This window comes from Triturus cristatus, chromosome 12 (assembly GCF_964204655.1).
Source record: "Triturus cristatus chromosome 12, aTriCri1.1, whole genome shotgun sequence".
Classification (NCBI taxonomy): Eukaryota; Metazoa; Chordata; class Amphibia; order Caudata; family Salamandridae; genus Triturus; species Triturus cristatus.
Genome location: NC_140595.1, coordinates 424,864,432 through 424,889,948, shown reverse-complemented (window position 1 = coordinate 424,889,948; position 25,517 = coordinate 424,864,432). Strand labels below are relative to the sequence as shown.

The 25,517-nt window shown below is 49.2% G+C and overlaps 1 protein-coding gene across 2 annotated transcripts in view; it reads right to left on the bottom strand.

The window, feature by feature from the left end:
- The window catches only part of LOC146776052 (uncharacterized), a 387,820-nt gene that overhangs the window by 132,338 nt on the left and 229,965 nt on the right, over nt 1–25,517 (bottom strand). The window contains exon 5 of one of the 2 annotated variants that reach the window (XR_014972118.1): nt 6,225–6,269. The exons of the other annotated variant lie outside the window; for it this stretch is intronic. The gene's annotated coding sequence lies outside the window, so the exon portion shown is untranslated. The remainder of the gene's footprint in view (nt 1–6,224; nt 6,270–25,517) is intronic. 2 annotated transcript variants of the gene reach the window in all.

Here is a 25,517-nt window from a genome sequence, read left to right as displayed (position 1 = left end):
GGGATCTTGAAAAAAGCTTACGATCTAGGATGGATTGACGAACAAACCAGACAGTTCCTCACCACACCAAATCCACGCAGACCTCACCTGTATATGTTACCAAAAATACACAAAAACCTACATCAACCACCTTTCAGACCTATTGTCTCTGGATGCGGCTCAATTTTTGATGTCGTAGGAAAATATTTGGATCACTACTTACAGAAATTCGTGCAAAACTGGTGGTCATACACCAAGGATACCACAGACTTCCTCAAGAAACTTCAACTCATTCAACCAAATATTCAATCCACTTGGTTATTGTGTACTATTGATGTGGTGGCTCTCTACACCTCTATTCCTCATTCCACAGGCATGGAGGCAGTTGAATGGGCTCTACTCCAACGCGAAGACATTGATACAGAGAAGGTTTTCATTTTGCAACTCTTACACTTTTGCCTTCACCACAGTTACTTTAAATGGAATGAACAATTTTACGCCCAACTCTCGGGAACTTCTATGGGCTTTCCAGGAGCTCCCTCATACGCCAACATCTTCATGGCAATGTTTGAACAGGAGTACATCATGGACATACCTCAATGGTGGACAAACATTTACACCTACAGTCGATACATTGACGACATCTTTCTGGTTTGGACCAACTCCCAGCAACTCCTGGAAGAAATGATAACCACTTTAAATTCTCACAACTCTAGGATACAATTCACCCACAGGATTGAAACACAGACTATCCAATTCCTTGATGTTACCATCAATAAAAATCCTGATGGACCAGGACTCTCAACCACGGTCTACACTAAACCCACTGATCGCAACAATGCGTTACATTTCACCAGCTTTCATCCTAATAACCTTATCCACAATTTACCTTACTCTCAGTTTATCCGCATTAAACGCATTTGTTCCAACATGGTAGACAGCACGACCAAGATTAATGAACAAAAAGAAAAATACTATGAACGAGGGTACCCTTCCACCATCATTGACTCTTGTGCACAACGAGCATTGGCCAAATCACGGGAAGATTTATTGTCACCCACCAGTAAAGTCAATAAATCCAATATAGTCTTCATATCCAGATATTCTACTTGCTCTACAGCCATCAAGAAGATTATCAATAAACGGTGGGAACTACTATCAAATGAAACTGAATTTAATAACATCTTCTGTGAACCACCTCTGCACGCTTACACAAGGGGCCAAAACCTCCGTGAACTAATATCTTCCACCAAGCAACAACCTCAAACTGGCCGCACCCACAAAGGCACGGTGAAATGTCATAATTGTTCACACTGCAACAACATCATCCTAGGAAATATCTTAAAACATCCTACCACTGGCAAGGACGTTGCATTACGACACACCAGCGATTGCAATACTTCCAATGTAATTTACGGGATCAAATGCCCGTGTGGCAAACTATACATTGGAAAAACTGAACGGAAAATGAAAACACGTCTGACCGAACACAAAAGTCGCATCAGAACTTTGAGTAAAAATTCTCCTCTGGCATCCCACTGGCATGAAGCATGCCATTCTATATCACAACTAAGATTTCAAATAATTGAACATGTGGAGCTACAACAAGGTACCAACAATCACCTGAGACTTCTCCAAAGGGAAGTTTTTTGGATCAAAAGCCTGGACACCATGGCACCCACCGGTCTCAATGACCGGATGGACATGTCGTGCTTTATTTAACCAAGAGTTTCTTAACTAGTCAGCATCCCCTTAGGCCAGCTTCTAAACTGTAAAACCAACTACGAACATTACAGCAAAACTCACTTAATATCATGTTACACACATACCAACTCCTTATGCACGATTATTTAGGTTACCACGCACCTTTCAGTTTTCAAAGGAACTCTCAGCACTTGTCTATATATCTCGATGCGCATTTCATCCACATTGTGCACACAGTTTATTGTACACAACACATATGTTAACACTACCCAACGGATCTATTAGTCCGAAAGATGAGGAACTTTAAGTTTGCTGAACATATCTCCGCTGAGAGAACTCTGCTCTTTTTTTATCCCCTAGTCGTCATCATTTTATGCACTGTGATGTTTTATTATTTTGTTTCTACTTGGCACCGATGTATGCCCACATACATTACCCGATCTCATTTGTTCAGACTAGGAGCTCGTAAAAGTAATGATCACGAAATACTTCTTAGTTCTGATTGTTCCGTTCTCTTATCGCTCATTATATCTTGCATTTATGAATTTCCCCCCTATCTTGCAGCGTTTCGTCTCCGTTCCAACATGGCACCCATGTTAGCACTGAGAACCTTCTGTTCATTAGATTAAAACCAAGACTTTCTTAGTCCATCGTTTATGTCGGGTACTTCCGGTTTATGTCCTGAATTGTTTCTCTTACAAAAGCGCATTTTCAGCTGACGCTTTGCACTCGTTCACTGGTGTTGCAGAGACGTTCGTTATTTCTCCCCCGTAGCATTTTTAAGGTGAGGTTTCTGTGACGTGCTTCTCGTTGGTTGAGTACGCTGTTCATTCTGGTCACACCATTCCGTTAATTCTTCCGTTTTTTATAAACAAAACTCGTTCCTTTTTTCTCCCTTTCTCTTTACGCAGCTCTTCACAAAACCTCCGGAGGTAAGATTTCACCCGTTTAGCCTTACACGCAACTTTTTTTAGACTGTACTTCTGAGGATCTTGTGCGTCTAGTATAGTTCACTTGATACGCTAATGGTTTACACACGCAATTATTATTTTTCCAACAGCTTCAGAGCCGACCATCTTGCGTAAGGTATGAATTCATTACCACTACTGTAACCCTCTATCGATTATCGAGCACTTGCATTAGGACTCCTGTCCTGATTAATTTCACTAACATGATCTGGTTCGCTTTCATAATTTCAGAAATACGAGTGTTGCACACCCAGGTAAGCGCGTAGTTGACTATGTTTTACAATCTTCTTTCACGTATATATCATCACTTGAGCCCATGCTGACTCAGTCATATTTCTGTCCGTTGCAGATAACATTTAACCACACAGACAAACAGGTAACTTGTTGTCAGACACGTCTGCTCTGTATTAGAGTCACTGAGATTGAGCCCCCACAACATAATCCTAACTAGCAACATGGTTCGCTTTATATTTTTCAGATTGGCCCCTGACGAAGGAACCGGCTGGTTCCGAAATGCATTGGGCATTTAAAAAAATTTCTGCTGTGTTGAATTTTTTTGTGTTATTGCATCATGTTTAGTACATGTAATTTGGTATTGTGCTACATGTGAAAACTGTTTGTATCCATGCTGTTTAAATGTCATTAATTTGTATTGGTACAAACTGCTACATTCTTATGCGTTTCCACATAAGAAAATAATGTGTAAAGTTCTAGAGTATGTCATGTTTCAATGCTGAAAATTAAACATACATTTTTCAAAAAAAGTAGTGTCAAGTAGGACACTTTGTGAACAGTGCTCAGTTGCATACAGGCTCTCAACCTGTCAATATCCAGTTTCATTGGAAAGCCACCATGCACTTTATCTAATGTTTGAAAGATGTAGTTTCAGTGGAAAGCTATTATGCACTTTATCTAATGTTTACTTGCTCTAGTTTATACACTGTTGTCTAGCCAAGAAAGTTTGCACTAAAAAATAGCACTATGTTTTTATTGCGGAGATACGGTGTCTTGAAAATTGATAACGTTTTATGTTTTACCTCGAATAGCTGCTCATTGTTGGTTTTATGTCTTAAACTCGTTTTTTAAATACTTTGCATCTTTGTGTGTATATGTGACTTATGGTTTATCAAAAAAACAAATAAAGTTTACGAGCTGAATAAAAAACTAAACTGTAACAGCTGCACCAACCAACAGCTTTGAAACTGCCTGCTGAGGTGAAGGTTGTAACCAATCACTGTGGTGTAGGTGCACGTGTCCTCGACAGACCCAAATAACCTGATGAGGACTCAAGAAAAACACATGGGAAGCCTGTCTTAGTGGTCTTGAGGTGTAATTTCACTCTGCAGGAAAAACACTATCAAGACTTCAGGAAGGCAAGTATGCAGTGAGGCAAGGATGCAGTGAGACAAGGATGCAGTGAGACAAGGATGCAGTGAGGCAAGGATGCAGTGAGGCAAGGATGCAGTGAGGCAAGGATGCAGTGAGGCAAGGATGCAGGAATTAAAGAATGGAGGAAGGACGTCACAGCAAGCTATCCATGACGGTCACTTGTCCCAGCAATCTCAGTCCTCTGCATTCCCAGATAGCCTTGCTTCCTACATTCTACGCCTAACCTCCCATACTAGCCATGTGCACTCTGCCCTTTCTCCATGCAGGCTGCAATACAGCCTACATGGTAAAAATGGCCTCCCCATAGGCTCTAGGCTGGGTGCTGTCCCGACTAATCGCAATGCTGCCATTTCAGCATTGTGATTGGCTCAGGGGAGGGAGGGGAGGCTGCCTGCTTCCTGTCCCTGGCAGGAGAGCAGGAGCCAAGAAAGCGTGTGACCTGGTCGGTGGACAGGTACGTTTTTAAAATGTATTATTAAATTTACCACTTCCCCACTCGACCCACCCACCCACGATTAATGCCGGCCGCGACTCGCACAAAGCATTCAACCTTGTACCCTGGCTGTTCTGCATGCACACAGCACAGCATTCAACCTTGTACAGTGGCAGCCCTGCACACACATGACAGCATTCATCCTTGTACACTGCCAGCTCTGCACCCACACAGCACAGCATTAAACCTTGTGCATGCCAGCTCTGCGTGCACACAGCACAACATTCAACCTTGTACGCTGCCAGCTCTGCACACAGCACAGCATTCAACCTTGCAGTCACGGCCCGCATTAAGCTGATTTTTTTTTATAAACGTTCTCTTTCACTTTTCCAGCGTCTTTAAGTTGACTTTGTTTATAAATGTTCGCTTTCACTTTTGCCACATAAATGTTGAAAGCGTGTTTCCCCTTCTCCAGAATCCTGCTTCCCTTTCCATTTTGCCACGCGCTTGTTTGTAATGCTACAGCTTTAAGTGCAGGTTGGCAATGGGAAAGCAGATTAAATACCTCAATCGAGATGGCTTAGTTTTCAATGTCGGCAGGACCTTGAACCTTTCTGATCAATTGTGCTCATATTCCGCTAACATAAAGAGATTCAATTTTCAGAGTCATTTCTTTACTCGACTGCTCTCTGCCCGAACACTTTTCCAAGCACGCTGTCTGCATATTAAGTGTTCATATGACCATCTGGTTTTGTGAGATTTCTACCAAGATCCCCCCGGTAGTGGAAGCTGAGGTGTATATGAAGATGTTTCACCAACACCAATTCAGCACTGTCCCCGAAGCCTACGCACATTCTAAATTGCCCAACAAAAAAAAACAGCGCATTTTGTCGTTTACTCCCCTGCCTCCTGCACTCTTGCTAACTTTAGTGCATATCTGTGACACTTTTCAATAAAACACAGGCGGATGCTGGCAAAATGTGCCCCAAACTCAGCTCCTCTGTATCCAGCAACAGGCCACGCAAAAGGGAACACTTACTTGCAGCATGGCACACAGTGTTTTAGAAGAGCGATTACCCTTTGTTTCTTTGAAAAATATGTTGCCATAGAAGCGCATGGAGCTCGCGCACATTTTAACTTATACAAAAAAAACAGCGCATCTTTTAATTCATTCCCCTGCCTCCTGCAGTGTCGTGGACTCGAGTGCACATGTTTAACATCTCTTAGCAAAACATAGGCTGATATTGGCAAAATGTGCCCCAAAACCCACTCCGTTGTAGCCAGCAACAGGCCCCGCAAAATGGAACATTTACTTGAACCATGTTACAGTGTTTTGAAGCCGATGGTTCACGGTGATTAGCATTGACATTTAATAACAGAGGTTGCTTTTATTTACACCGAGGATGGCATGATGTTGAAAAAAATCACTTAAGGTCCCAAAAGCGAGACCTATTGGCTATGCCAATGCTTGTTCAAAGGAGCTCCGAGGCAGAAGATTTCCGAGCTGGCATTGTATCGGCATCTTCTTTCCAGAGTTGAAAGATTAGTCAAGCCAGTTCCAGTTGCGCAAGTTCAGCTGTGGGGGCCAATTTCAAAATAAAGACTCTGTACTCGGTAGTTATTCGAAACCTTGTTTCCGTTGCTCAGACCCCAAATAGCTCTCACCTTTCGTATTCAGAGGGTTCTTTTGAAAAGGCAATTTTTCAAAGAGTCTTAGGTTTAATTCATTAGAATAATAAGTGTAAACGTACCTATGTTGTTGCTCCAGTTGAGTGTAAAGGCTTCGTTGATTCCACCTGAATTAAAAAGAATAGAAAGGTTAATAGTTCTACCAACAGTATCAGATACGGATTAGTTAATAGACTGCACATTAGTTCCTTTAAATTGTAATTGCATTCCTACAGCATAGCCACACATTTTGCACTGCCCACATTTTGGACTATTGTGAATTCACTAGTGTTGGACCCGGCCTCGTAGAGTGGCCCTCCGTGCCCCCGCACCACCGAAACCTGGTACCTGCAGCCCCAGCACACGGCCCCGCCGACCCTTCCCACCAGGACCCCCGCACCAACCCCGGACATCCCCGTCTATGGCCTCTCTCCTTTCGGCCACCCCGGGCCCGCGTGCCCACCCCATGTGACAAGATGGCCGCCCGGCTCCAGCGCGACCCGGGCCTCGAGGCGCCACTCCGGCTGGAAGACATCACGCTTCCAGGGGATGAGAGAGGGAGGAGCAGTTTCTATCGCACCTCTGAACTCCCCTGGGACGATGGGTTTCGATCGGCCCTCCGGCCTCCCTGCGGGCTGGCTCCGTGCCTGCTGGGTGTCTGGGACTCCTCCCCGACCAGCGGCCCCCAGGTGACAAGACCCCTGCCTGCACAGACTCCGGACATCAAAGAGGGGTCGACCTATAACAAGGGGTGCTCGGAGACTGTCCGGCAGATTCGACGCTGGAACAACGAGAGCCTGCGACGTGTGCGTGGCTCCTGGAACTGAACCCCCCCTAAGCCTGCTGAGTGACTCGCGGCTTCCTGAAGATCGTAAGACCTCCGAACTTGTGCTTGGGCCTGCTGAGTGACTCGCGGCCCCTTGAAGATCGTAACACCTCCGAACTTGTGCTTGGGCCTGCTGAGTGACTCGCGGCCCCTTGAAGATCGTAACACCTCCGAACTTGTGCCGAAGCCTGCTGAGTGACTCGCGGCTCCTTGAAGATCGTAAGACCTCCGGACCTGCACCTGAGCCTGCTGAGTGACTCGCGGCTCCCCCCCCAGACTCTCCCGGTCCCGCCGGACCCCGACTCCGACCACGTATCCCCCAGCTCGAGGATTGTGAGCTGTGCGCCGGATACGTCCCTACTTTGAACCGTTACCAGAGACTGTCCCGCTACCCCCTACCTTTCCGAGACTCTTGAGCCCGTGCTCACCTTGTACATATTTGCAGTGATACCTATTTGATAAAGTTGTTTCTGAGAATATCCAGTGTGGTCACTCTGTGTCGTGTGGTGCCAGAAGTACGATCCTAGTTGCGAGATTCCTCCCCCTGGGGAATCTCCCGCCAACGCCCGGCTACGATACTACACGGGTGGGACTCAGGGTAGTCAGGACCCCCTTCCGGGCTCCTCTGAGGTCGCCGTCTAACATTGGTGGCAAGCGACGGGATTCGGGCCCATCACCTAGAGATCGTACAGTGAACAACGGACGCACGACCGACAAAGATGGCAGAAGGAAGCGCCATAAGCTCCGCAGAAACCAACGCCAACAGAGTGTTCCAGGTGGAGCATCTAGAAGAATACACACACAAAGAGCTAAAGCAATTTTGCAAAGAACTTAAAATCGCTACCACTGGCCTCAACACTAAGGAAGACTTGCAGAAAGCACTGAAAGCTTGGGTGGAGACCGGGGCCTCCCACCCGGAAGGCACGGGGGAGCGCCCCGACGAAGCCGAACCCCCCCCAAGTGGAAGCAGCGGCAATCGGGTGCAAGGTATCGCACCAGATGGGGTCCTATCCCCGGAAGAACTCGCGGACAGAGAGAGAAGCCGCAGTCATGAACTCGAGTTAGCCAAACTCAAAATCGAGGGCGAATTGAAGTTAGCGGAGAAAAAGCTAGCGGTAGAGCAAATGCGCGTACAAGGTGAACTGGAAGAAAAGAAGCTCCAACGGGAGCACGAAGGAAGGAAGCTCCAACTGGAGCACGAGCGCAGCTTGAAGGAACTCTAGCTCAAGGCCAGAAACGAGGAAGGGAGGCCCCCGGGAAACCGAGAGACGGCCTCCCCGGCGGAACAGAAGGTCCACATCCCCAAGGATGTGGTCAAGGAATATTATAAAAACGATGACATTCAGCAATGGTTTCGGGCTTACGAGGTCGCCATGACCTCCCATCGGATCCCACAGAAGGACTGGGGGGCAGGGTTGTGGGGGCGGTTTCTGAGCGAAGGAAGGGACACCCTGCTCGACCTACCCCTCTCCCTGCAGACCTCCTACAGCCACATGAAAGAGGCTCTCCTCACAAGATACGGCCTCACCCCAGAAATGTACCGCCAACGGTTCCGGGACTGCAGGAAGATCCCGGGCACCACCTGGGTGGAGTATGTAAACTTTTTTAGTCGAGCCTTCGATGGGTGGGTCAAGGGCAGCAAAGTCACCACCCTTGCCGAACTCACTGATCTCATGTTATGGGAACACCTGGCTGCGAACTGCTTCATAGAGCTACGTCAACATCTGCTGGATAGCAAGCTCACAGATCCCCGGAAGCTGGCTGTGGAGGCCGACCGCTGGACCAACACCCGGGTCTCCCGGGGCATGGTAGGAGAGTACCCCCGAACCAGTCAGGGACCACCCCGCCAGAGAGGGGGAGGGAACCAGGGAGGGCCGAGAGAGTCCCAGCCTAGCCCCCCGAAGACACCACCTCCACCTTTCCCGGCGCCACCCCCGCCAGTGACCGGGCCCCCTGGGAGACGGGGACACCGGGTGACTGTCACATGCTTCCGTTGCCAGAAACCCGGGCACTACGCCAATGACCCAGAGTGTCCCATGGCCACCCAAGTCCCCCCGGCGAGACAGATAGCCAACGTAGCCCTGGGGGAGGAGGTTGAGGAAGCCGAGGAGTGGGAACCCGCAGCGATGGCCCTAGTATCCCTGGGAGATAAGGAAATGATCCCTGGTAGCCTCCTACCCTCCAACACACAGAAATATGGGCAGCTCGTCAAGATCAATGGCCACCAGGTAGAGGCCCTGCGGGACACCGGGGCCAGCATCACCGGTGTCCTCAGGCACCTAGTCCCCGAGGAGCAGATCCTCCCCAATGTCTTTTGCCCCGTAATATCCGCAGACAACAGGGAAAGTATGTGTCAGGTAGCCCTGGTGCCATTTGAGTGGGGAGGGGTGATAGGTAAACTCAAGGTGGCCGTAAGAACCTCCCAGCCGGTCGACTGCCTCCTAGGCAACGACCTGGAGAGTTCTCCCTGGAAGCACGTAGAGCGCAAGGCCCACCTAGGAATGATGGGACTCCCCGAGTGGGTGTGTGCCACCACCCGATCTATGACAGCCCGACTCACTCCCCGGGGAGACATCGAGAGCACCCCGATCGAAGAAACCAGCACCGTCCCCGCCGAGGGTCCTCCCGTTCCCCCACCAGAAGGGTCCGTCGCCAGTGACGAACCCGCCCCATCCGACCCCGCCCCGGTCCCCGAGTTGGGGGATCTACCCGAGTTGGCCCAGTGGCGCCACGAGGGCGGGCCCACCCGGGAAGAATTTTGCCGGGAGCAAGCCACTTGTCCTTCCCTGGTCGGGCTGCGGCGCCAGGCCGAGGGCCAAGCCGCAGGTGACCAGACCGGAACGCACCGAATCTATTGGGAGAATAACATCCTGTATAGTGAGCAGAAGTCGGTGGAGCTGGGATCCGGACGGGTACTGGTGGTACCCCTCCGCTTCCGAGATTTCCTTCTGGGCTTAGCCCACGACGTCCCCCTCGCCGGCCACCTGGGTCAGGACAAGACCTACAGCCGCCTCGTGACCCATTTTTATTGGCCTAAGATGAAAGCAGCAGTAGAGGCACACTGCAAGTCCTGCCCCACGTGCCAGGCCAGTGGGAAGAGTGGAGGGAAGCGCAAGGCTCCCCTCCAACCCTTCCCGGTCGTCAGTACCCCCTTCGAACGAGTCGGAATTGACATCGTGGGGCCACTGGACCCCCCCCACCTCCCAAGGTCACCGGTTCATCTTGGTCCTAGTAGACCACGCCACCCGCTATCCGGAGGCCATTCCCCTACGCACCATTACGGCCCCCGTGGTGGGCCGGGCCCTGATGGGGATCTTTTCCAGGGTGGGGTTCCCCCGCGAAGTCGTGAGCGACCGCGGCACTAATTTCATATCAAGGTATATGACGTCCCTGTGGCAACAATGTGGGGTGTCCTATAAGTTCACCACCCCGTACCATCCCCAAGGGAACGGCCTAGTAGAGAGGTTTAATAGGACTTTGAAAGGGATGATCGCTGGCCTAGAAGAGCCCCTCCGGCGTAAGTGGGACGTCCTGCTCCCCTGCCTCCTGTTCGCTTACCGGGAGGTCCCCCAGAAGTCCTTAGGGTTCAGCCCGTTCGAATTACTCTATGGACACCCCGTCCGAGGTCCCCTCAGTCTGGTTAAGGAAGGGTGGGAGGCAGCCCCCCAGACCACTCCCCGAGATGTGTTCCAATATGTCCTGGCCCTCCGGAACCAGACCAGGAGGTTCCGAGAACTGGCCGAGGCCAACCTGGAGGCGAGTCAAGAAGAGATGAAGCGCTGGTACGACCAGAATGCTACTCTGGTCGAGTTCCAGCCGGGCCAGCAGGTGTGGGTCATGGCCCCCGTGAAGCCTGGCGCCCTCCAAGAATGATGGACTGGGCCCTACAAGGTGGTGGAGAGAAAAAGTCAAGTCACCTACTTGGTGGACGTCCAGTCGCCTCGGGATCCCCTCCGGGTCCTGCACGTGAACCGCCTCAAGCCTCACTTCGTGCGGACAGAACTGAGCCTCCTGCTGGCCACCGATGACGGGGCCGAAGATGAGTCGGATCCCCTCCCGGACCTCCTGTGTGCCAAGGAGCAGGATGGCTCCGTGGAGGGAGTGAACCTCTCCCCAGCCCTCACTGCCCAGCAACAAGCGGACTGCCGCCAGCTCCTAAGACAATTTGCCGACCTCTTCTCCCTGACCCCCCGGGTCACCAACTGGTGTGTTCACGATGTGGACACCGGGGACAGCCCGCCGGTGAGACACCGAGCCTACCGGGTTCCTGACCGGGTCCGGTCCTGCATTCAAGCTGAAGTCGCGAAGATGTTGACCCTGGGGGTGATCGAGCCCTCTGACAGTCCCTGGGCCAGCCCCGTGGTCCTGGTTCCGAAGGCAGCGGCCCCCGGTGTCGCCCCCGAGCTCCGGTTCTGCGTGGATTACCGGGGGCTCAATGACATTACCCGGGCCGATGCCCACCCCATTCCACGAGCCGACGAACTCATTGACCGACTAGGGGCCGCCCGGTTCCTCAGTACTTTCGACCTCACCTGCGGATACTGGCAGATTGCGCTCACCGAAGGGGCCAAGGAGCGGTCTGCTTTCTCCACCCCCGATGGGCATTACCGCTTCCGCGTGATGCCCTTCGGGATGAAAAATGCCCCGGCCACTTTTCAGAGACTGGTGAATAGGGTCCTGGCCGGGCTAGAACAGTTCAGCGCGGCCTATCTGGACGACATCGCTGTCTTCAGTTCAGAGTGGAGTGAGCAGATCAGCCTACAAATATGACCAATCTGCCTCCAAGGGGGACAGAAAGGGGCAAAATAATTTGCCTAAAAAATGGGGCGACACTTGCCTAAGGCTCCCTGTGAGGAAGACAGCCTGCCACCCTGTATTTATCTGAAAGGGCGAGGGTAGATCCACTATCCACCGACAGGAACCAACAACAGAAATGAGACACTATCGCTCCCGCAATAACCCCATTCTATCATGTGTCACAGCAGGGAGGCAGAGACCTGAGAGAAGGAAACCCATCCCAGAGGGCTAATGAAGGAGAAGAAGTGGAAAGTCAGGATAGACGAAAAGAGAAGAAGGACGACGAACAAAGAGGTAAGGAAAAACTTACCAGGAGCTCAGAGCAACAGAAGGATGCCGCTGAAATCCTGGAAGCTGGTCAGATGGGACCTGACCACTTGGAAAAGGTGAATGAAGATGCAGAGACGGAGGAAGCTCCTGAGAGGTGGAGCAAGGAATGGTGGCACCCACCTGAGGATGCTGAAATGCGTCCGCTCTGGAGAGTTGCGGCACAGCGGGTGAGTCAGTGCTGGACGGGCGGGCAGTCTTTGGAGTTGGAAGGGAGATAGGGGCACGGTAAATGACAGGGAGCATGGAACCGGTTTTGTTTTTATTATTTTTGAAAAGCCTTCTTAAGTGACCAAAAAAGCCAGATTAACCTATTGGATGGTGCGCGGAAACACCGAAGTTCGGTTTCCCGAAAGGAATAGAGTATTGCATGCTTGCTAGGTGAGAAGAACCTAGAAATTACCTAAATATAGGAAAGTTGTTATCTCTACCATTTTCCCGATATTGGGATTCCCCTCCTTTGTTTTAAGGGGAAGGAAAAATTATATATTACTTGAAGCACTTGTGTCTCATATATAATCCTGCACACTACCTTTAACCCTCCACAGCCCGAACAACTATTCTGATAGACGGTGTGGTGACGGGTAGATCGAAGACCCCTTTAAAACCTACTCCTTTTACTTACTACTGCTTTTTATATTCTTCTTCTCCGAGCATCCGGGCGGTGACATCCAGGAGAGGAGAAGCGTGGAAGAGGAAGAAGAAAGAACATTACCAACCTGACCTTTTCATTTCTGTTTATCAATATTCCATTAAAAACATCATCATTAAGAAGTATATTCAGCCTTCGTGTCTGTTTAGGATCTCTGACAAAATTTCGAAGGTCAGAAAATCGACCTACAAAAATATCGCAACAAAAATATCGATGTCAAGAATATCGACATCCTATCTACAACATGGTAAGTACAAAAATATCGAAAATAAAAAATAGATGTCAAAAATATCGTTTTTAAAAATATCGGTTTTTTTTGGTTACAAAAAATATATAAAATAAACATAATAATACTTATAAATAAAATAAACATAATTAAATATATTTCATAATGTTAAAAATTAATAATCAATATAATTTAATATATAATATATACTTACTTAATAATGTTTTTATAATTATTTTAATAAATTATAAATTATTTAAAAATATTAAAAATAGCAAACACATTACACACATAAAACAATAACATAAATAAAAATTAAATAATTATGTATAACAAATTAAAAAAATTACATTTAATTTAAATACTGTTAAAATTAATTATATACTACATTAGCTAAAATAATAAACAAAATATTAAATAGCAGAGACAATAAAACTACTACTCCAGCTCCCAAAAAAATAACATAAAGGAAAATTTTGGATAGCGGAGGGCTAAAAATTACTATATCCACTCCAGATAGTGTAACAGTAGGGAAAGTGTTGGATAACGTAGAGGTATAAATTACTATTCCGACTCCAGGGAGTGCAACAGTAAGGAAAGTGTTGGACAGCGTAGGGGTAAAAATAACTATTCCAAATCCAGAGAGTGCAACAGTAGGGAAAGTGTTGGATAGCGTAGGGGTAAAAATTACTATTCCAACTCCAGAGAGTGCAACAGTAGGGAAAGTGTTGGATAGCGTAGGGGTAAAAATTACTATTCCAACTCCAGAGAGTGCAACAGTAGGAAAAGTGTTGGATAGCGTAGGGGTAAAAATTACTATTCCAACTCAAGAGAGTGCAACAGTAGGGAAAGTGTTGGATAGCGTAGGGGTAAAAATTAGTACTCCAACTCCAGAGAGTTCAACAGTAGGGAAAGTGTTGGATAGCGTAGGGGTAAAAATTAAGATTCCCACTCCAGACAGTGCAGCAGTAGGAACAGTGTTCGATAGCGTAGGGGTAAAAATTACTATTCCAACTCCAGAGAGTGCAACAGTAGGGAAAGTGTTGGCTAGCGTAGGGGTAAAAATTACTATTCCAACTCCAAAGAGTGCAACAGTAGGGAAAGTGTTGGGTAGCGTAGGGGTAAAAATTACTATTCCAACTCCAGAGAGTGCAACAGTAGGGAAAGTGTTGGATTGCGTAGGGGTAAAAATGACTATTCCAACTCCAGAGAGTGCAACAGTAGGGAAACTGTTGGATAGCGTAGGGGTAAAAATTACTACTCCAACTCCAGAGAGTGCAACAGTAGGGAAAGTGTTGGATTGCGTAGGGGTACAAATTACTATTCTAACTCCAGAGAGTGCAACAGTAGGGAAAGTGTTGGATAGCTTAGAAGTTAAAAATAACATACTTATAAATAAAATAATTCTTTACAATAATTAATAATTTAATTATTAAATAACTCAAAAATACTTACAAATACCAATAGATATTTATTACAAATATAACTACCAATAAATAATTAATTAGCAATAAATTATTAATAAATACCAATAAATATTAATTAATGAATATTAATTACCAATTTAAAAATATTGAACAATTACATTTTTTATACCAAAAATTAATTATCAAACATTAATTACCAATTAAAAAATATTAAACAATTACATATTTTTGATATCCAAAATAATATTAATTATACATTAATTACCAATTAATAATTTCTTTTTAATATATTAATTAGAAATATCAATAAATAATATTGAAATATATTTAATTACCAATTGATTACTAATCAACAATAAATTATTTTTCATAACCAAATTATTATTTAAAATATTTACCAATTAATAATTAATCTTCAATAATTAATTATCAATACCCAACAACAAATGTAATAATTACTTAATTAGATTTCAATTACTTCCAACACTATTCCCCTATAAACGCACGAAACACTCAAATAATAAAATAATACAGTTAACATAATTATCAATTAATTTATAAAAACTAATTACCAATTAATAAAAATTAATTACCAATTAATACTTAATTAAGAATAATATAATTATCAATAACAATAAATAAATATAAATATTACTTAATTACAATTAAATTACTTCCCACCCTATTCCCCTATAAACCCACAACCCGCTACAGAATTTAAATGCAAAAATAATTTAAAATAAATTTATAATTCCTAAAAATTTATAATTAATTTCATATTATTAAATTACTTCCCACCCTAATCCCCTATAAACCCACAACCCGCTACAGAATTTAAACGCAAAAATGATTTAAAATGACTTTATAATTCCCACAAATGTATAATTAAATTAATATAATTAAATTACTTCCCACCCTATTCCCCTATAAACCCACAACCCGCTACGGTACTAAAACACAAAATTAACTTAAAAAAACCATTATTAACATATAAAAATTATATACATATATTTTAAAACCAGTAGAACACTTATCAAAAAATAATTAACACATATATATTAAATACATAATAAAATACATAGCAATATTATAAATATCGATATTAGTGACATGGATGTTAGTAACATCGATATATTTCATATCGATATTACTAACTTCGATATTACTAACATCGATATAAAAAAATCGATATTACTTACCTTAGGGTCGATATTCTGTCCATCAAAATTCTTGACATCGATATTCTGTCCCTACGATATTCTAGACTCAATATTATAGTAGGTCGAAATTAAATTTTCGATATTTAGACTGCTCACCGTCTGTTTATCCACCCAGCCCTCCCACAGATGGTATCAGACATGGGATCCAGCGATAAGGAGGCTGTAATAACTAAGATGGCCGAAAGCCATGAAAAACTGCAAAGAGTAATGGAGAAATTCCTCTCTGTAGCTAAAGAAGATCGGGAGAAGTTACACCAGGCGTTGACAGACCAGAGTCAGATGCAGGAAACAGCAATAAGAAAATTGGTGGATGCTATGGTACAATAAAGCACCACACTGCTCTACCTTTAGTAGTAAAGCTAAAGGATGTGATTAGCGAGCACCCAGACTATTTTTTCAACAACTTTGAGCGCTTGGCCCTGACAACAGCCTGACCAACTAAAAAGTGGGGACAACATTTGGGTCCATTGTTGTCAGGGAACTTACAAGCCACGTACCAGACTGCCAACCACATACTCCATATGCTGATATTAAGCAATGTATCCTAGAATGGTTAGACAATGATGGTGAGACCTATAGGATCAGATTACGACAGATTAAGGAGGGTGCCCAAGAAACTCCACAGGCTTAATATTTCCGAGACAAGGATATGACGGACCGGTGGCTGAAATCACTTACCATCTCCAAAGATGAGATAATGGGGAGAGTCTATCTAGAATAATATCTGTCCTCCCTACATACCCCTATACAGAGATGGGTCTGGCAACACGTCCATCTTACACTGGAAACCTCTGTAAAAATAACCAGTGCTTACAGAAGGGAACAGGAGATACAGAAAGGCCATGAAAGAACCACGTGGAGACATGGGGGAATTGGGTGTCCCAGACCACCAAGATATACTCCAATAAAGAAACCAGTGATTGTCACCATTCTGCCCAGGCCAATCTTCAGACTCCCTACCCCAGGTCCTCAGTGCTACCATTGTGGAGGTATTGGCCACATAATTTATAGTTTCTGAAGCACACGCATACCTGATCTAAGTTAAAGTAAAATGCATTTAAAGAACATGAAACCAGTAATAAGGGCTTTGAATTCTTCTTTAATGATTCAAAATCTTCCACTCCCTTTAGCTAACGCGTTTCGTCGTTTCAGGGTAAACACCCTATGACTTCATCAGGGTTGGAAGTAATACAAATACCGGAGTTGTGATGCAAAAATAATACATGATTTCTTCACATTTGATGCAAGCCCAGACAGTAACCCTGTGCACAAAGGTCTAGTTAAAACAGTATTTTTGCATAACAATGTACATTCTATAAGGCAGACACACATTCTGTGTCTGTTGATTACTTAATCTAAACATATTTTTGCTTACATTAGTGATGACATGCCTCTTAAACTCCCATTCAAATAGCACACTCTATTAGTCTAATACCCCTCTCGTGTGTGTGTGAAATAAAACCTTACGTCAATCGTAGTGCCTATTATAACTAGAACCTGTTAGAAATGTGGATCTATAGTTGACAGCGGCTGGCGCAGAAGTTCAAATAGGGATCCTTCTTCCTAAGTCAGAGTAAGGGGGCTACACCCTTTGATAACCCCTGCTCAACCCTGTGGTAACGTAGCACAAGCAGACGGGCCTATCTCAGAGGCAGTGTGTGAAACATTGATGACCATACACAATAACGCAGGAAAGACGCTACAAATGGACACCACAAGCAGTTAGAGAAAAATAGTTATCTTTATATAGACTGAACACGAGGCTTAAGAGCGCTCAAGGAGCCACAATGCACATAATGACAGATTCACTTAAAAAGCAATAAAGGCACTCAAAAAGCGTGTGGAACGAACTTAGTTCGAGGCCGGGGTCCACGAGACCTGGTAATGCAAAATGTACCTGAGATTTAAAGGGGCACGGCACGCAGCCTCACAAGGTAGCCGCGGTAATGACAGGTGGAGACACGCAGCGGCCACAGTTCCCAGCTGTTGCGGTCCGCGGCATGCAATCACGATAATCCTGGGACGGGGCTTAAAAGCGGTCACCCAGCGGCACACGCAGGTGATAACAAGATTCTCGAAGTGGTGACTAGTGCGGGCACTCAGCGGCACAGCTCCTTAGCTGCAGAGGCCCACAATAGCGATAGCAATGATTCTCATAGGACGGCAAAATGCGGGCACTCAGCGGCAACAGCTCCTCAGCTGCGGTGGACCACAATAGCAATAACAATGACTTTGGTAACACAGGCAAATGCGGGATCTCAGCGGCACAGCTCCTCAGCTGCAGCGGCCCACAATAGCGATAGCAATGATTCTCGTAGGACGGCAAAATGCGGGCACTCAGCGGCAACAGCTCCTCAGCTGCAGAGGCCCACACTAGCGATACGATGACTTTCAGCCCACTTTCCCCGCAGTAGAACCAGAGGCTCTGGAATTCCTAACAGAGGCCTCACCTGCAAGTAGAATTCCCCTCAAATAGGAATCCGGACGGCTGATGGTTGAAGTCTAATGTCCCTGAGACTTCAGCAGGAGGCAAGCTCAAAGCAGGCCCGTGGGTAGTTGCTTCAGCAAGATGGATGAAAGTTGCAAAGCCCTTTCCCTCTAGTTACACAGACAGAGGTTTGTCTTGACATCCAGATGTAACACACCGTGCAGGGGTTTAGGCACAGATCTTTATACCACAAAAGTCTTTGTTCTCAAAAAGTCTCAAATCACTGAACCCAGCCAGAACCAGTTTGTTGTCGTCCTAGAGCACTTAGTTTACAAGGCTGCATCCTGCCTTTCAGGAAGAGGGGATCTGCCATCAGTGGGAGGTGGAGCCATCATTCACCTTGCCAGGCAAAGCCTTGCTCAGATCAAAGTGTCACCCCTCCCCATACTCCAACTGCAGATCTCTCTATTCAATCCAGGTCGGGCTCAGCCTACCCTGACCCTCCAAAACCAGACTGCCAATACACAACAGCAGAGCACACGGGAATCCTTAGGCAAGAAAATACCTAGTTCCTAAAAGTGGTATTTTCAACCACAGAATATAAAAATAATCTTCACTAAAAGATGCACTGTAATAGTCGGAGCTCAGGCATACTAAATTAGACTTTCCTATCATGTTCCTTGGGTCAATTAGGATTATACCAATTCATACAGTCTGTTGGACCTGGCCCATCTGGCAGGTCCGCCCCTGAAGTTTTTATGCTATATGTAACCTGGGGATGGTGATTCCCCCTCTGAGTGAGTGTGAGGAGAGAGCGACCTCCCCTTCCATAGGAATACATGGGGAATGGATGAGTCCTCAGTAGTTCCCGGTGCGTAGGGTGTGCAGGGTCAAGTCTGGTATGGATGAACTCGGGAGGTTGAATGCTGCGCAACGGTATATGAGGTATGAGTGTGTCTAGTGTAGAAGTCCCCCTTTTGGGAAGTTGGCATAATTGTGGAATATGTGCCTGGCGTATGATTGGCCGGGGCTGGCTGGTGAGCCTGACTCCCAGGATCTGGGAGGGTCTGCCCGGTGGTGAATGGAGTGTTTAGCATACTGATGTGAGGGGAGGAGTGAGCCTGGGTCTGCTTGTGGATTGACCGTCTGGTTTGAGTGTCATGAATGAGGCTGGGTTTTCCCCAGACACTGCTGGCTCCACCCCCTGGGGTGCGGCTGATGTTCCTAGCCTGGCCAGTGTAAAGAATCCCCCATAACCAGTTCCAGCTGGTTCTCCCCCTGCCTGCCCCTTCAGACCAAGAATGTGTGTATAAAAAGGGTGCTGTGACACCCTGGACTTGTTCTTGTCCTCCAACTTGAATCTACCTGGAGCTGCTGCTGCTGGGGCTCAGGGGTGGCGTGTCTCCCTGGGCCCTGCCCTACTCCTGGACTAAGGATGGCCCCCCTTCCCCTCTTTGGCGCTGTTGGGCCCCCCTGAGGTCCTGGACTACCGACGGACTTTGGTAGCCTGCATCTAGCGCTGGGGGAGCGCTGTCCCTTCTGCCCAGCGCCTGGAAGCGCTGCTCCCTGCCCCTGCCGCTTTGGGGTCCTTCCCTCCTGCACCAGCACTGGTAGCACTACATCCAACGAGCCGGGCTCACCCGGCGTCCACCCCGTGCTACCGGGGTGTGATACCCCCAGCGAGTGCCTACCTCGCTCTATCCCCTGCCCGTGTACCTTACGAGGGAGCCCACTCCTCGTCGATTCCCCCCCCCCCGAGTTCACCGCCGCCGCCCGGGACCCTAGTGACGTCATCCCCGGGCCGCGCTGGTATTGGCTGCCAGCCCGGGATTCCCTGCTAGCGTCATTCCCCAGGCCGCGCCGTGATTGGCTGCCGGCCCAGGAAATAGAGGAGAGGCCGGCGGAGAAGAACGACGAAGCAGGAGCGGCGGGAGCTCACCCCGTGCTCCTACGATACCCCCGTGAAATTGCTGACCTTCCCCGGGGCTCCCGAGAGAGAGAGAGCCCCGGAGCACAAGGAGAAGGCTGGCGCAGCGAAGGAGACCGGCGCACCAAAACCGGTGAGTGCTGCTGCGAGCCACAGGGAGGAGGGGCGTCGGGACACGTTGTCGGTGTCCGCCCCCCCCCCTCGAGTGACTCTCCGGTTGTGCCCGAGGCCCAGGAGGCCTCCCACGAAGCCCAGTCCCCCGAGAGGGACTCCGCGTGCCCCCCCCAATGGTCCGAGCCCTGCGAGGCTCCACCTGTGGCATTGCCCCCAGAGCCCCAAGAGGCTCCACCGTATCATTACCCCCAGAGCCCGAGTGGCTCCACCCGTTGGTACCCTTTCCCCAGGGCCGGTAAGGCCCCCACGGGGTCCCTCAGTGGCCCAGCACTTAGTGGGCCACTGCTACGTTTAGCTTTGCCCCGACTCCCTGCCATGAACATCGAGACACTTGGGCACCTTGCCCCAGAAAGGCCCGCTGGCCTGTGGATTGCTAGGGACTGAGTCTAATGTGATCCCTACTAGTATTCTGTGTTGCACCTCTACGGGTGCTCCTGTTGTCGTGTACTTGGTCCTATTCCCCCCCCCCCTGAATACCAGATGTCCCCTGTACGATTCCTGGCAGTGGTCCCTTGGCCCTGTGCTGTACCTTCTTCCCCGAAGCCCCTACCCGTGCCCCTGGCACCTTGTACGACGTGTGTTCCTATGTGTTCTGCTTAATACAGATATTATTTTTCGTATATATACTTGGTGTGGAGTTCCTTTTGTGGGAGGCCCGGGAGGTTGTTGTTGGTGGGTGCGTGCGCAAATGCTTCACATGTCCTCCGAGATAGGCCTGGCTGCCCGCGCCGCGTTACCTAGAGGGCGAGCAGGGGTCGACCTTTCATAGGAGTGGTGGTCTCTGACTGGCTGTGGCGCAAGCCCTGGCCGGCCGGGGGTCCCATTTCCTACACAGTCAATTTACAATAGGGAGCATTCGTGCTGTGGCACTGAATGGCAGTGGCACAGCGACCAGAGCATTTAACACCAGCAAAACACAGAGGAGGCCCAGCGTAAAATGGAAGAGAGACCCACGCCAATGGTGCCATGTCTAACAGAACCCCACGAGAGTCACATGCTCCCAAGAAGAGAAAAGTTTATCCGGGAGATGTGTTGTACCTCAGGTAAGTATTCAAGATCAAAATCTGTAAAATCCAAAAGATAAAGGTGCCGATTATGATCCGGTAAAAATTTTCCCTGTACGACTCGTATCCGGTCTTTTTACCGTAAGAATCGTACAAGTGCCGTACAAACTGCCAATTACTATTCGCATGGGAAAAAGACCATACGAATCGCATTGGGAATTATTCCCCACACGTCCTCGGGTCGGAAAATGTGTCCGACACGTCCTCGGATGAATCACCGTACAAATGTGAAAAGTGAAGTCCGACCGCGGAATCACGATCCATCCCGTGCGTCCGATGTTACAACCGTATGGAAAAAACACAGTCCGCACCGAACTCCCATAGCAACCATGGAGACATGTGCCTGCATACGCGCCCAACACTCCCCCCAGCCCCCGTACGTTCGAGTCGTACCCCCGTGTATGTACACCCCCACCCGTGTATGTACACCTGTGTACGTTAGAGTCGTACCCCCGTGTATGTACACCCCCACCCATGTATGTACACCAGTGTACGTGTCGTACCCCCCCCCGTGTATGTACACCCATGTACGTGTCATACCCCCCCTGTGTACGTTCGTGTCGTTCCCCCCGTGTATGTACACCCGTGTATGTGTCATACCCCCTGTATGTACACCCGTGTACGTGTCGTACCCCCCGTGTACGTTCGTGTCATACCCCCCTGTATGTATACCCGTGTATGTGTCGTACCCCCCCTGTGTACGTTCGTGTCGTACCCCCCGTGTATGTACACCCGTGTACGTGTCGTACCCCCCTGTATGTACACCCGTGTATGTGTCGTACCCCCGTGTATGTTCGTGTGGTACCCCCTGTATGTACACCCATGTACGTGTCATACCCCCCCTGTATGTATACCCGTGTACGTGTCGTACCCCCCGTGTACGTTCGTGTCGTACCCCCCTGTATGTACACCCATGTACGTGTCGTACCCCCCCCTGTATGTACACCCGTGTACTTGTCGTACCCCCGTGTGTGTACACCCGTGTACGTGACGTACCCCCCGTATGTACACCCGTGTACGTGTCGTACCCCCCCGTGTACGTTCGTGTCGTACCCCTGGTATTTACACCCGTGTACGTTCGTGTCGTACCCCCGTGTATGTACACCCTTGTACGTGTCGTACCCCTGTGTATGTACACCCGTGTACGTGTCGTACCCCCCCTGTACGTTCGTGTCATACCCCCGTGTATGTACACCCGTGTACGTTAGAGTCGTACCCACACCCGCGTATGCATGGAGCGTACCCCCACCCCAACATTCTAAGTACGGAGCGCACCCCAGGCCCCAACATCACCACCTTCACACAACATCGCGCATGTACGAGTCGTACCAAGCCACACACAAGGACAGCACTGTACAACAAAATGGCCCATGTACACACCTTACACACGCTAAAAACGCACGTACACAACCAGGACAAACCAAAACGACACAAGAATACACCATTCGAATGGCACTAAGCCACAAAACATGTCCAACAACCACTAAAACAACACATTCACTGACCTGCAACTGCCAAAAACAAACAGAGGCCCAAAACACAACCACTCCTTATAACACACCCACCCAAAGTTCAAACACAGCCACACCCACCAATGGACCAATAAAAAGGGCCCACACACACAAACCATGAGCCTTTGCAACAGACTCACTGCTGCCAGACCCCACAGACAACCTACAGCACCATACTAGAAGCTTTACCACACCTTACACTTGCACACCTTCACACACACACCTTCACAAACACCCCCTCATCACATTCACACACACACCTGCACAACCACACCCACACACCCACAACCATCCACACCCCCCCACCATCCACACCCACACCCCTCACCATGCCCACTAACAAGAATCCAAAGTTCACTAGCCGAGAGTTGGAGGTCCTTGTCGATGAAATCCTCAGAGTCGAGCCACACCTCTTTGGAACATTGGTCAGACAGACCAGCACTTCAGCAAAAACAGCCATGTGGCAGACCATCGTCGATGCTGTGAATGCTGTTGCGGACACCAGAAGGAACAAGCAGGAATGCCAAGCCAGGTGGTACGATCTGCGGAGGAGGGTCCGAGCCAAGATGACCGATGAACACAACCAGGCCAACGTCACTGGAGGAGGGCCGTCCCGCAGACCCGTACACTACCATCCCTGGGAGGAGAGGGTGATGGCCATACTGCCGGTGGTGGCAGTGGATGGAGTAGATGGACTCTGAGAGCCGGGTGAGTTCACAAACAACTCACCTCACATGGGGGGAACGTCATCCACAACCAAACTCACAAACAGGCACGCAACCACCCCAAGCTATCGCATGACTCAACCACACTCCATGAACACGCACATGCCACTGGCACCACCATGCCCCATGCACCCAGCTGGACAATGTCAAGTCACAGGCCACAGAAGACACCAACACATGACACGGTAAGCCGGATGGCGGGAGGGTGGGCCCAAAAAATCACATAGTGCAACTCAGAAGCAGACAACAATGCCCCCAGCCCATATGGCCTAGGTCACAGCCAGACAAACAGTGTGTCCCGACACAGGAATGACTTGCCAGCAAATGGCGGACGCCTTGCATCAACACATGGGGGTGACGGCACGTTCTTGCACATGACAGCAGCTAATGAACAGCCAACACTGTGAAAAAGTGGCAGCACACACCACCACAGCAGCAGTGCAGACACAGACACTACACCCAATGGGTGCCTGGAGATCAGAAACAAACTCACATCAACAATCCAAGGGCCATTCAAAGATCTGCTAACAGTGTGTGCCCAGGAAGCTGGGCTGAGGTGACAGAGGGTGACACACAGAGGGAGGGAGAGGGGGACAGAGAGGGAGGGAGACACAGGGAGACGGACAGAGGGAGGAGGCTGACACACAGAGGGAGGGAGAGGGGGACAGAGAGGGAGGGAGACACAGGGACAGGGACAGAGGGAGGAGGCTGACACACAGAGGGAGGGAGAGGGGGACAGAGAGGGAGGGAGACACAGGGAGACGGACAGAGGGAGGAGGCTGACACACAGAGGGAGGGAGAGGGGGACAGAGAGGGAGGGAGACACAGGGACACGGACAGAGGGAGGAGGCTGACACACAGAGGGAGGGAGAGGGGGACAGAGAGGGAGGGAGACACAGGGACACGGACAGAGGGAGGAGGCTGACACACAGAGGGAGGGAGAGGGGGACAGAGAGGGAGGGAGACACAGGGACACGGACAGAGGGAGGAGGCTGACACACAGAGGGAGGGAGAGGGGGACAGAGAGGGAGGGAGACACAGGGACACGGACAGAGGGAGGAGCCTGACACACAGAGGGAGGTAGAGGGGGACAGAGAGGGAGGGAGACACAGGGACACGGACAGAGGGAGGAGGCTGACACACAGAGGGAGGGAGAGGGGGACAGAGATGGAGGGAGACACAGGGACACGAACAGAGGGAGGAGGCTGACACACAGAGGGAGGGAGAGGGGGACAGAGAGGGAGGGAGACACAGGGACACGGACAGAGGGAGGAGGCTGACACACAGAGGGAGGGAGAGGGGGACAGAGAGGGAGGGAGACACAGGGACACGGACAGAGGGAGGAGGCTGACACACAGAGGGAGGGAGAGGGGGACAGAGAGGGAGGGAGACACAGGGACACGGACAGAGGGAGGAGGCTGACACAGAGGGAGGGAGAGGGGGACAGAGAGGGAGGGAGACACAGGGACACGGACAGAGGGAGGAGGCTGACACACAGAGGGAGGGAGAGGGGGACAGAGATGGAGGGAGACACAGGGACACGGACAGAGGGAGGAGGCTGACACACAGAGGGAGGGAGAGGGGGACAGAGAGGGATGGAGACACAGGGACACGGACAGAGGGAGGAGGCTGACACACAGAGGGAGGGAGAGGGGGACAGAGAGGGAGGGAGACACAGGGACACGGACAGAGGGAGGAGGCTGACACACAGAGGGAGGGAGAGGGGGACAGAGAGGAAGGGAGACACAGGGACACGGACAGAGGGAGGAGGCTGACACACAGAGGGAGGTAGAGGGGACAGAGAGGGAGGGAGACACAGGGACACGGACAGAGGGAGGAGGCTGACACACAGAGGGAGGGAGAGGGGGACAGAGAGGGAGGGAGACACAGGGACACGGACAGAGGGAGGAGGCTGACACACAGAGGGAGGGAGAGGGGGACAGAGAGGGAGGGAGACACAGGGACACAGACAGAGGGCGGAGGCTGACACACAGAGGGAGGGAGAGGGGGACAGAGAGGGAGGGAGACACAGGGACACGGACAGAGGGAGGAGGCTGACACACAGAGGGAGG